This window comes from Lathyrus oleraceus, chromosome 4 (genome assembly GCF_024323335.1).
Source record: "Lathyrus oleraceus cultivar Zhongwan6 chromosome 4, CAAS_Psat_ZW6_1.0, whole genome shotgun sequence".
Classification (NCBI taxonomy): Eukaryota; Viridiplantae; Streptophyta; class Magnoliopsida; order Fabales; family Fabaceae; genus Lathyrus; species Lathyrus oleraceus.
Window position 1 is genome coordinate 251,201,275 of NC_066582.1, and position 10,854 is coordinate 251,212,128.

Here is a 10,854-nt window from a genome sequence, read left to right on the forward strand (position 1 = left end):
TGGTAAAGACAAATCTATCATTAACTTTCATGGAAACATGCTGTGGAAAGAGAATCGATCAAAAAAAAAGCATATGAACAACAATTTCAAATCCAGATTTCTAACAACCTACTCAACCATATTGAATGAAACAAGTTGCAGTGGATTCAGCATACAAGAATCTATCCTAAACATAGCATGGTTTAAAGAAAGAGGATAGTCGAAAATTTACTTGCTCTTGAAGAAATTTGGAACTCAGTTGTTATTTGGCCAGGACAAGCTCGAACAGATGGAGATTTGTGCTTCCAATGGTGAATAATGAAGATGCTCTGACTCAATGTGTCTTGTTTTTGCTCAAATCACGATTTGCCATGGATGGATATGTTGAAGCACAGTCGTGTAACCCTCTTCCAGTTATGAAATAGCGATGGGAATGAGCTTGAAATGATGTTTGGATGATGGAGAAACCAAAGGAAACTCGAGGGTTTGGAGAATTTGGCCAGAAAGAAACAATGTGCAAAAGTGCAAGTTAGAGAGAATGGATGTATTATGATCTGTTAGAGGCTGCTAGGGTTGTTCAAAGTGACAGAAAACATATTATATACTTCTGTTTAAACCATGTTAATTGAATGCTAAGCTTGTTTTGTTTATTTGAACCAAATTGCGAAATTGCTAATCTTGGCCAAAAGATGCATATGGAGGTATATGGTGGAATGCTGCTTGATTTGGGCCTCACAACAAGCTGTAAACAGACCTTTAATTTTGCTGTTTGTAGTCTGCCAATCAAGTGTTAAATTTGTCTGGTTTAAAATGCATCACTTGTATATTTACCAATTGTGTGCACAAGTGAAAAGGAGGGTATGGATTGCCCGAGTTGGGCCTCAAAACAGGCTGCAATTGGCCTTAGCAAAAGCTGTTTATAGTCTGTACTTGAGCTGCTAGCATGGTTTTGTTCTTGTGAATTCTTTTGCCAAAGTTTGCTAATTACACATATGGAAATGGAAGGTGCCAAGGGTTGGTCGAATTGGGCCTCAACAGGCTGCACAATGGCTTGTAACTCCACTGTTTTTGGTCTGCACCATGCATTGTCAACTTGTTTTTGTTTTTAATATGCCATTTGCAAAATTGCACCAATTTATACCTTTGGCCAAAATTATGACATAATGATGAAATGGACATGAAATTATGCTTGGAGCAAGTCACAAATATGATATCAAGTGAATCCCAATTGGCCAAATTAAGAAAAAGTCCATAGATCAAAAAGTCAACTATGAGTCAAACTTGGATTTTTAAAGGAATAGGTCCAAAAATGCCATTCTGAATGGTAAGGTTTTAGGTCATGAAATTTATATTTTTGGAAAGAGGATGAAAAATGTGGTTTGTAGGAAAAAACCCCAACAAATTTGGCCTTATGGTTTGAGAGATATGCTCAGTTGAAGTTCAAAAATTGATGAAAATGAATTGATCATATCTTGACAACCATACATGGGATTTGGGAGTTCTTGGACTTTTTGAAAATGGGAGAACAAGATCTTCAACTTTCATGTTGGGCAAAAATTCATTTGAAGCTTGTATCATGATGTAAGTTGAGGATCAAGAAGTTTCTATTTTTGGCAGTTGAAATTATAGGTCCAGTTTCTATTTTGGGAAATCTTCTGGTTTGCTTCAAATTCTTCAATGATATTGATTGCCATGACATATGAGGTTTATTAGGACATGAATAAACTCCTTCAAACCATTTCCATCCATCAGAACCAAAGAATCAACCACAGTTGACCAACTTTGACTTTCTAGGGTTTTTGACTGTCTATGCATGAACTGATGAATTCCAAACCCTAGTTCTTTGAGACTCTGACTTCAAATGATGTAACAAGACATATGAACTCTTGATTGATGACCATGGTGCCCAAATTCCACAAGAATGGCCACCATCCACTGCTTTGACTGACTGTTGATTATCTAGGGTTTCTGTCCTGGCTTTGCATTGATTGATAACATCTGAGCCTTCAACCCTTGACTTGAACATTTCAAAAAGACCCCCAAGGCATGTGACCTTGATGGACAAACCCTAAGGCCTTTGCTCCTTGTGAAACAACTTTGCTTGATTAGTTGACTGATCTCCTGATCAGTTTGACCTAATTCTTGCTTGCTTGCACTTGAGGCAACTGGGGACAATGCAAATGCTATGCAATGCATCATGATATGTTATGACCTAATATGAAATGGTATGTACAATGAGAGGTGCAAATTTGAGGTGCTACAATGAAAAACATAATAAAACACACATGTATCATGTAATGCAATGCACAACCAACATTTGGATGATGATCACACAATTTGCTATCATTAAAAATTAATTCAAGGTAAAGAATTCTCTCACAATATTCAATTACACAACTAAGAGTATCGAACGAAACCAAATACCCTTTGTCACATAGTTGATTAATACCTAGCAAGTTGTGTTTAAACCCTTCCACTAACAACATATTTTCAATGGTAATTATGGAAGGATTTCCCACAACACTTTAACCAAGAATTTTACCTTTACTATTGTCTCCATAGGTGACGCGGCCACTTTCCTTCTCATCGAACTTGATGAAGATGGAAGCATCTCCCGTCATGTGTTTTTAACATCCGCTATCTAGAAACCACAATCTTTTTGTGGAGGTAAGACGTTCATGTGACAAATCAAGAAGGTAATTTAGGTCCCTAACTAGTGGGTCCTTCAGGGTTAGTTTAGTTACATTTAGGTATCCATGTCATTATACCATTGGGAACTTGAATGTTCCTAACAAGACAAAGAGGCCTAATGTGACCTTATCTCCACAATAATGGCAAATAGTTTTAGATGAAACACTCATTCTATTTCTCCTAGTGACATGAGGGTTTTTCTTAAAAACCTTTCCTCTTTCACTTGAAGAACTAGAAGAAGTATTAGATAGTGTGGTAACATGTGTCAAATGTCCTTTAAGAGTTTCAATCTCAGTTTTTAAAATTGAACAGTTAACACATTCCATAATATCTATTTTTTCAGCTAAAGTATCTGAAACAATACAACGCTCTTCCATAAGAGAAGTATGAACTTCCCTAAAACAATCTAAAGCATGATTAAGATTCATTATCTATTGTTCAAGTGTATCAATGATTTATTTTTGGAGAGCAATTTTGTTAAACCCTTTAACGAAATCATCATACATGGCATTAAACGCACTAGACAATTTACCATAAGTATACTCATTTTCAGATTCATAATCATATACCTTCGAAGTTCCACTTTTCTTTTGTGCCACCAAGAAAAAGTTGGAACACTCATCATCTGAACTCGAGCAGGAGTCGGAAAAGAAGTTATCTACGTCTTCCTTACATGCGATGTAGGCTCTACGACCTTTGGGAGATTTTCCCTTCGTCTTGTATAAAACCTTTTCTTTGTTTTTATGATGTTTTGTTAGATTTGGACATGTAGTTTTATAGTGTCCCAATTTACAATATTCATAGAATGTGCTCTCATCATCTCCTTGCTTATGATCCTTCTTTGGTGGATGAGTATTTCTAAAATTAATTAGATCTTTGTCGGTATGCTTGGGCTTATTTCTCTTAAGATATCTATTATAGTTATCACACCCTAATTTTGCCCATCGGTTAATATACCAATGCATACATCATGACATTTGCATCATATGCATTGTATCATCTGCAATGTATATATATACTTAATTTTGTGCTGAGTTGAGGAGAAACCCTTACAATCCACATGGCTTCTAGATAAAAAGGATTGACCATTGATTTCAAAAACCATCCAATGAGGGATTTCTCTCTCTGATTTGTATTTTGAAAGGCGTTCAATTAAAAATAAGAAGAGGAGACATTCCGAAATTCTAGAGACTCTCTCTCTCAAAGACTCGGAAGAAGATTTTTTTTCATTTTCTTCTTCCTTTCCACGTCGGACTAGCTGCATCCACACCACCACCTTGTTTTCTTCTGTTTCAACTCTTACCTTCTTCCCCATTCATACTTTTGGCCTTCTCCTTACCACATTCCTACGTCATCATATCCTCCTCCTTCTGCTCCCACATGTGAGCGACACCCTAAACCACTCCCTCACCACCTCAAAACTCACTTCACCCACCTACCATACACCCTTTAGCTCCTGCCAAAACCCATCATCGGTGTAGCCTTTAATCACCACCACAACATCCACCCAAACATCATACCCCACCGGTGAACAACACCAACACCTCGTCTACTTCCTCCGATAAACTCCCTCTGAACCACCCTTCTATGTTGCAAACACCGCACCTCTGACCACCATTTAACTCTCCAAGACATAAGGATAGGCGTGGTACATCAATTTCACTTCCGAATATCCAAGATATCCCTAGTTATTCAGGAGCATAAAGTTTTACGACAATGACTATTACTCAAAGATTTCTCTCACCACCAAAGTCAGCATGCATAATCTTATTCTCATAACCATTAAAATGGTTCCCATTTGTCATACCCCAAAATTTTCGCTACCTTTTTCTCATTTTTTCATATGGCCGTTGGTTCATGATTCACATGCATACTCTTATCCTAATCATCTATCATGAGACATTCATCTGCACTTGCATTTTTTAAATAACATCTTTGACTCAAAGGTTTCTTATTATTTAAGATACAGGGCACTATATTATGGTATGCAAGCTTGTGGGTTCATAATTCTACATCTTGACTAATAGGGAACAACAAACTTATGGTTGATTACTTTCTTGTCCTAAGTCTTTAGGGATCCCTAACTTTGGTATAAACTTTTGGATTATGTTGGATTACATAATGGATAGAAGAATTTGGAAGTCATTTACAAGTTAGACTTTGGTCAACAAAGTCAACCATGGAAGGTTGACTTTTGTTGGTCAAGTTTTCTTATGAAATTTTTTGTATGGTGGTATGAGAATAAGATTCAAGGATTGCAAATTTCAAAATTTATCAATTAGAGGGGAAGTGCATAGCCTGTGAGAGAAGTTACAAATCACATTCAAAGGGCCAATATTCAATTACAACATCAAATTTCATTATAAAAAGCCAAAATATAAATTATACAAAAAAATCACATTTTGACCTAAGGTTGACTTTTGGTCAACTGTTGACTTTTTGGTCAAACAAATGACCAAAGTAAACTTAACCCTAGACCTATTACCACTTTGATCTCCAAGCTTTCTTCATTTCCTATCATGATACACCTCCATGCTATCTTCATGTTCAAAACTTGTACCAAAATCTTCATTGCCATGCCATGAATTCTCTTTTTTCACCATGCTACACCAAATCCAAAACCTTGCAATGTGTAAACAAACATCAGTTGCATTCAATGATACTCCATAGCCATACATGCCATATACACAATCAAACACGCCATGCCATAATACAATTCAATAAACACACCATGACAGTCCAATCACCATTTCTCATACACATTATCAATATACACATCAATGTATAACCAACCATACAATATTCATACATCCAAACAAGTCCAATGGCATACATCAAAGTTTTGACCTTATCATATCCATATCTAACACAACATTACTCACCAATTTTATCATATAATTGTAAGTAGCTCTTTTAGATGATTAACATTAACCAATTCAGCTAGCTAATCATTCAATTAATGGCCAAATCCTCTAACTTCTGATACTAATCAATCAACAAGTGATATCCTAATAGTTTTAACCTAATAGTTTTGTCAAGTTAAAATCCAACAGTTCAGTTCAACTAACATAACTAACTCCTACTAATTCAATCAACACAATTAACTAATGCCACATTGACTCACTAACTGATTTCAAAATCCACTAACATTTTTCTAAACTAATTCACTAATTGTCACTAACAGTTCAACATAACTAACCTAACTTTTTTCTAACTATCAAATGGAAATTAACATAACCCTAACTCTTTCCATTGCATATCACTAACAGTCAAGCTAATTACAATAACCTGATTAACAAGTTTTCATGACATAGCAGTTCAAATATCCAATTGTAATTCACTAGCAGCCTGCTAACATTAACATTAATAACTAACATTTTCTCTAAACTGACTTGATCAATATCACAGTTCAACATTCTAACCAACTAACATAATAATTCCAATGATCTAACCAACATATTTAAACATCAACTAGTCATTAATTGATCAACTAACTAAACTAACCAATCCCAAAACTAACAAAATTGTTCAAACCATTAACTAACCACCTAATTTTCATTAACAATTCAAAATACTAACTTCTGATGAACATTAACCTAACTGATTTTTCCTAACACCATCTAACAGTTCAGTTGAAGTCTAACACATAAACTAACTCGAGCTTAACTTCCAAACTGACTAATTCAAAAACAACTAACTCAATTAACATCAACTAACATTGTTAGCTAACCCTAACTAACTTGCAAGCTAACATTAACTGAATTTAACAACTGACCAAAATAGTTATGAACTTCCCTCCATTTCAATTTCGAATCCCACTATATAAACAACAATTCATCTTCAATCAAGGAAAACAGTCACATTCACTCTCATATCATCATCACTCTACAGTTTCACTTTCTCCTCTTATCTCACCAACACACTCAAATCTCAATATCCTCCATTGTTGAGCAAAACTTCACATTGAAGTTTTGCTTCAACTGAGCTAAGCCTCTACATCTCTATACTCTCCTCACTCAACAGCAACAACAACACATAGTTCCTACAGACTAATTTTGGAAGAAGAAGAAGGAACGAGAATAGTAAGAATTAAAGTTTGAAGCATTTCGTTGTTGGTGCATCCTCTGGTTTTTTCTCTGCATCTTCTTCTTCAACCGCTCCAACATATCCCAGAGCATACCTCTGCTTTGTAGGTAAGCACATCACATTTGATTCTTCATTGCCTGGCTTTAATCTATTTACCACTCTTCAGCTCTTGAATTGAAAAATAGAAGCCTTATGGACTTGACCTAAGTACAGGTTCCAATATCATTTAATTTTAGTTCAGAGTTTTTGGGTTCTTGAGGTTTAGGTTCGAATTGAGAGGCTAGGGCAGATATCAATAAAATCAAGGTTGAGAAGTAGAAAGAGGAGAAAAAGCTGAGTTTATTGATGATGGTTTGAGGTTTTTCAGGGTAGCTCCACCGCCTCCGGCGCGGCGGAGCAATTTCTGGCGAAGAGGAGTATAAGAGAGGGGGTGAGCGTATTTGATGGAGGAAAAATGAAATGAATTGAAATCTGAGGTTTCTCCACCCTTTCCCCTCATTCACGTTGGGCTTCAAAACTATAAGCCCAAGGAGTTTTTGCTCCCTACACCCAGGTTTTTCTTACTCACCTCCCCTACTCCTTCTGAACTCAAATAAACATAGCATATGGGCTTAGCAATGGGTCTTGCACCAATTTGATATCCAAACACCCCTTTCCTTCCAATCACACCTCCTTGGCAGAGTGAGTTGTGTATTTTAATTATTATTGTTTGTTCTTGTTTTTTCTTGTGGAACATTAACAACACCTCATAAAAATATGTATTAAAAATACTTTTTTTTTTAGTAGACATTAAAAATATGCAACTCATTAGATTAGATTTTCATTAGGTTAATCTTGTAATTTGAGTTAACTATATAGGGTTTTTTTTTATTAAGTACAAAATTTGGTTGGAAATTAGGGTTTATCATGATTTAATTTCAATTGACAATTCCCTTGTTTCTTCTTCATAATTTCATGTGCTTGTTGTAATGACTCTTAGCTTGATCATTTCTTGACCAATTAGTTGATCAAGCTTGTTTGATCAATTAATTACATTTTTGTGAATTAAGACCTTTTGTTGTATGACTTTTCATGAACAAATTACATGTTCCCTTAGGATCCCTATTGATTCAAGTGATCATAAGTTCCTTGATCACTTGATTGAATTAGACCTTTACACTTGCATCTACTTGATCCATCAAGTAAATCTCAATTCAAGATTCACATTCAAGATCCTAGAGATAGGAGGACATCAAGATTTGATAGTGGCGAGCTTCATTCGTTCAAGCACATCTTCTCATCCCTTTCAAAACACAAAAATTTACTCTTTTTAAACTTCAAACATATGTTAATTATGATACAAATTGTGCACCACGAGCCTAAGTAATGGAGAAGAATGAGAGGGATTATTCTTATCCTCATTATGGATATCTTTGAATATGAGATATATTCCCCGTTTATTCAAAGTATTCTCCCCCGTTAATAAACTTTAGTGCAACTCAAATCAAACAACTTTCAACTTTCATCATCATACTAACACTTCAACAATCAACATCAACAACACTTTTCTCTTTGGACCAAACACTATACTCTTTGAAAACACATACACTCTTGAGGTTAATCACCTTCTCTTGGTTAATCACCTCCTTCATGGGCTAACCACCTTCTCTAGGTTAAGCACCTATCTTTGAACCATACACAACTCTTGAGGTTAATCATCGGTTATTGGTTAAACACCTCCATCATGGGTTAATCACTTTTCATGGTTAAAAATCCTTTTCATGCATGTTTGCCTTGTGAGAACCAGGCTTAGGCAAGCCCCTTCATGCATGTTTACCTTGTGAGACTCAGGCTTAGGAAAACCCCTAATTCTCATGCATGTCTGCCTTGTGAGACTCGAGCTTAGGCATACCCCCTTTTCTTTTATGTTTACCTTGTGAGACTCAGGCTTAGGTAAACCCTTTATCATGCATGTCTATCTTGTGAGACTCAGGCTTAGACATGTTATTTCATGCATGTTTTCCTTCATAAACTAAGGCTTAGGCAAGCCCCATTCATGCATGTTTGACTTGTGAGACTCAGGCTTAGGCAGACCCCCCCCCCCCCCCCCTCTTTGTAGGTCTTGATCCCTGGATATAGGCAAAACCCTACAACTATACATTTTCTAATCACCATTTATTGGTTAAACGCCACACTCTTTGGTTCAAATATACCATTATATGGGTTCAAACAACACAATCTTGGTCCAAACAATACTTTCACCATACTAAACAACAACTTCACCATTTCACAAATCTTTTCCAATTCATTCACAAACTTTTTTAATTCCATTTCACAAACTCTTTTCAAAACAACAACTTCTTTTCATAAAATAATTGTTATAATATATTCCTTAGTTGTCAGACTAAAAGCTTAGAGCATCTAAACCAGGATCAAAATCAGCTAACATCAAAGCACTTCTAGGATATGATTATAACATTGTTTCCTAAAAATAATCAACAAATTCATAGTTTTCTACCATGAACTGTGAAGCTCTGATTTTCTCATTGCACTATGAGAATACATATGCACGAGGGTTCGAATCTTTGGCGAGCACATTAATTAATAAACTTATTTCCCCTTTTAATAAAATCAATCGCAAGTAACCTTTAGATAATAACACCAATTTGTGCAAAGAACAATCAAAATGGTTCTCGTTGAGTACAACGGATGTGAGAGGGGCTAATACCTTCCCCTTGCATAACCGGCTTCCTTACCCTTTTTCTCTTCCATTTGGGTTTTATATTTTTTTCCCTTCCCTTTGGAATAAATAACGTTTGGTGGTGACTCTGTTGTACTTCAAGTGTGCGATGCGCTCGGGTATTTTTTACAGCGCGACACCCTTCACACCTATCTGAAAGTTCTCATTCTCACTGGCCATCAATATCTCAACACGTGAGTCGCCCACAGTCACTCACATGTGTCCATATTGTAGAGCATACGCACATGCTGGAAAGAAGAAAACCACGATTAATCGTCAACCACGTGAGTTGCTTCTATTGTGATTGAATCAGATAAATCTGCGGGTTCGACATAATACATATGCCTTTACTCTATCGAAAATTAGTTTGATATTTTGATAACATTGTTGATGCGTATGCGGGCTGATTTTATTGGCACTTTAGCGTTACATTTTGCCTGTTTGGTTGCATTATGTTATAAATCGCGCGCGTTAAAATTTACTTTTTCTTTGCATGTCATTTTATTGAGTTTGGTTTTTGCATATTTTTTATTCATCTTGCAATGATCATGTTGAGCGTAGAAAGTTAACGACTGATTTTTATTGGTTTACGTGCGAATTTTTAGTTATAGGTTGTTGGGTTTCAATTTTGTATGTGCGTCTGATGGTTTAGCATAACGACAATCCACACTTGTGCTTCTTACCAATTCGCACTTTCAATTTACAACTTATTCTTTCATTGATTTTTATTATTTATTGTGTTTCGATTTATTTGTGATGACCGCTTACGCATTAGCATTTTGCAATTTGATTTGTGTTAAATACAACGGTCCAACGTCGTTACAAAATTGAATTTGAATTTCTTATGGTAACTTTGCACATCTTCGCGTACGCGACATTGAATAGCGTCTTTGTGTCATGATTTTAATCCGTGCACGTTTTCATTTCAATTTACTTTTTTGATTCATTTATGGTGGATATGTGTTGTAAATATTTTGTATGTTCTTGTATCCTTTATGGTGTTGAATGCCTTGTACATATTCGATTCGATTTTATGTGTGGCGTTGAATTATGCCTTGTGCTACAGTTCGTGTCACTACACTTGAATTTTCACCCTTTGCGATCCAATTCGCACCTTTGGGTTACGATTCTAACTTTCTATTCATCCTTCAACCATTTTCACCACTGATTTAAAATCCTTTCAAAAACCATCAAACCAAGTGTTAGACCCAAGTTGTAAGAGCTTGCAAGTCATAAATACTTGTCTTTCAACCCAAAAGACATCCAACCAATCAAACTCTTTTCTCTCTGCCGCGTGATCTTCAAACACTTTTCACAAACGAAAATATTTTTGTCCCGAGGCGATGCAAAACAATGCTTCGTCCACAAATGTGGGAGTT

At 35.8% G+C, this 10,854-nt stretch overlaps 1 long non-coding RNA gene across 1 annotated transcript; it reads right to left on the bottom strand.

Annotated features, from left to right (window-relative positions):
- Window positions 1-4,971: 4,971 nt before the first annotated feature.
- Window positions 4,972-7,304, bottom strand: LOC127074910 (uncharacterized). Its single transcript, XR_007786137.1, has 2 exons — window positions 6,446-7,304; window positions 4,972-5,292 (listed from the first exon to the last, which is right to left on the bottom strand). It is a non-coding gene; the product is annotated as an uncharacterized LOC127074910 (long non-coding RNA).
- Between the last annotated feature and the right edge of the window lie 3,550 nt (window positions 7,305-10,854).